The 3,011-nt window shown below is 33.4% G+C and overlaps 1 pseudogene across 1 annotated transcript; it reads right to left on the bottom strand.

The window, feature by feature from the left end:
• Positions 1 to 659: 659 nt before the first annotated feature.
• Positions 660 to 1,250, bottom strand: LOC306642061 (transmembrane protein 126A-like; annotated as a pseudogene). Its single transcript has one exon. The product of its transcript is annotated as a transmembrane protein 126A-like (transcript).
• Between the last annotated feature and the right edge of the window lie 1,761 nt (positions 1,251 to 3,011).

Genomic DNA, 3,011 nt, shown 5'->3' with positions numbered 1-3,011 from the left:
CATAGGACTACCTGCTATCTTACCACTATATCAACAGAGCTCTTATATGATAATGGTAGGACAAAACAAAAAGAATTGGGAATCTCAGGTACTAATTAATAGAAAGTTTTGCAGAAAACTCAAAGACAGCAGGAAGATAAAACCAAGAACACCAGAGGAAATTTAAGCCTCTGATGCATTTATAGCAAATAGTAAACAGACTAAAACCTTAGCCGGAGAAGCAAAAAACCTTCACTGTGTTAGGGCCTACTTTGTTTAATTCCTTTAACTCAGTACATCATGTGTAAGCCAGAACAGACAAAAGGAGACAGAACAGATGTTTGAGGAGACAGAATAAGCATCAGTACAAGATAGAGAAATGGCAGAGATACTGAAAATTTTAGAACTAAAATTTAACAACTTTGACTAATATGCAAAGAAATCTAAATGAAGAAGGGGGCAAATGCAAGAGAGATAGCAAGAGATGGATATTATAAGAAAGAAACTGAGGAAAATGCTAGAAATCAAAAGTACCACAACAAGAATGAAAAGCGTCATCGACGGACTTTTATCTTTTTTTTATTTTTGTTTAATTTTTTTTAATTATATCTGTTTATTTTTAACATGAGAGATATAGTTTGTCTTTACAATTTTATTTTTGTTTACACATTTGTTTAAAATCAGTGAATTTCTAGGCCAGGTTCAGGGAACCCAAGGGTCTTTATAAGTACTTTATATTGTCTAGAACTAAGGTATGCTGCAAACATAGTCAGAAGTAAAATGGGAAATAACATCTTTTGGAAGATAGGCTTGGAAATTCTCCTCCAGTAAACTAAGGTGTTTCCTTTCTCTGGTAGCAGGGCCGATTGATACCTGGCTGCTAGGCCACCATTTACAGGAATAACCAAGAAAACAGGGTACAGTCCTCCTAAGAAAAACCAAGTCCACTCTGTGTCATGATACAGGTTTCAGAATGCAGTTCACCTGTACTCAAAGATAAACTCACAAAATCTTTGAAAGATGCATTCGCTGTCAAAAATGGGAGCGCTGCCATTGGTAAGCCAGCAGCTATTTGGGACTGTGTCACATGTAAGATGAGCTGAAAAAGACTGTTTGCTATGAGGCCACAGAAAACAGCACTGAGTCCAATATATGTGGATCCATGTTCAAGTAAATTCCTTTCTGCTTCTGGTAGTAGTTCAATTTTTCTGGCTATGATATCAAAAATTGAGTTTTCCCTGATGGTATTAACATGGTTTATGGTTTTCCATCTTGACTGTTGCTCCCTCCCAGCAGCTGGTGTTTCTCCAGTTCTTCCTCCAACACAACGGGGTTTAAGCTACAGTCTTTACTCCGCGACTCCTGGTGTAGCCATTTCCCACTGACCAAGCTTTTTTATTATTATTATTATTATTTTTTTTTTTTTTGAGATGCTGGGGATTGAACCCAGGGCTTTGCACATGTGAGGCAAGCACTCTGCTCACTGAGTTACATTCTCAGCCCTGGACTTTTAAACAAACTGGAAATAGCTGAGAAAAGTATTAGTGAACTTGATGAAATATTAAAAATTTAAATTAAATTAAATTTTCTTCTTTATTTTTTTTTAGTTATACACACACACACACACACACACACACATATAAAACATTAGGATTCATTTTGACATAATTATAAAACATGGAATATAATTTGTTCTAATTCAGTCCCTAATACTTTGTGTTCCCTTCTCCTCCTCCCTCCACCTGTTTCCATCCCTCTGTTCTACTGATCTTTCTGTTTACTTATTGTTGTTTTATTAATGTCTTAGGCATGCACATGATGGTGAAATTTGCTGTGGTATATTCATGTATATACATAGGAAAGCTAGGTCAAGAAAATAATGAAAAAAATACCAGAAAATAATCAAGAAATGTGTGACAATTCCAAAAATGTGTAACATAAGCATAAGGGGAAATTCCATAAGCAGAAAAACAATCAAAACACGGAACAGAAGAAACACTTGAAACAATAGTGACTGAGAATTTTTCAACATTAATGATAGGTACCAAACCATAGATCCAGGAAGTTCAGAGAACCATAATCAACATACAACTATTATTAGGCGTATTAAAATACAAACTGCAGAAAATTTCGAAAGCCAGGAACTTGTCTATAGAGGAACAAGGGTAAGAAGTACATTGGATTTTTCTTAAGACCAGACAAGCAAGAAGAGAGTGGAACAAATTTTTTTAATATGATAAAAGAAAAGATCCAACAGCTTAGAATTCTATATTCAGTGAAATTATCCTTTAAAAGTTCAGGGGAAATAAGACTCTCTCAGACAAATGAAAATTTATCAGATTTATTGCCAGTAGAACTACTTAATGATACATGCAAAAGAAAATTTTTCAGAATGAAGGAATCTATGTAGCTCAAAACCTTGGATCTACATAAAGTTTGAGGACAAGACATAAATGAAGATAGAATAAAATTAATTTCTCCTCAAGATATTAATTATTGACAAAATTTATTAATCATTAACACAACTTATTTAGTAGACCTATGGACCTGCTCAGATTGTAAATTTCTCCTTGTATGTTTTGAGGAATTGGTTCCTTTTATCTATGTTATCAAATGGTGGCTATAGAATTGTTTATATTATTCTTTTATTGTCCTTTTAAAAACTGTGAGATTGGTAGTGATGGTGTCTCTTTTATTTCTGATATTAGAAAGTTGAATATTCCCTTTTTCTTAATCTGGCTATCAGTTTATAGTTAAAATTCATCTCTTTGAAAGTTCAGATTTTGATTTCATTGATTTTTTTTGTTGATTTGTGTTATCAATTTCATTCACTTCTGCTCTAATTTTATTATTTGTTTTCTTTGGTTTACTTTTGGTTTCATTTGTTCATATATGTCTGTTTTCCTGGGGCAGATATAACATTATTGATTTTAGATTTCTCTTTTCCTCTTGGCATTCAATGCCATAAATTTCACTCTCAGGACTGCTTTCACTCTAACCCACAAATTTTGATGTCACCTTTTAATTTATTT

The sequence above is a fragment of the Sciurus vulgaris genome (genome assembly GCF_902686455.1).
Source record: "Sciurus vulgaris genome assembly, chromosome: 12".
NCBI lineage: Eukaryota > Metazoa > Chordata > Mammalia > Rodentia > Sciuridae > Sciurus > Sciurus vulgaris.
Note: the sequence above shows the minus strand (reverse complement) of the source record. Positions and strands in the feature narration are given on the sequence as shown.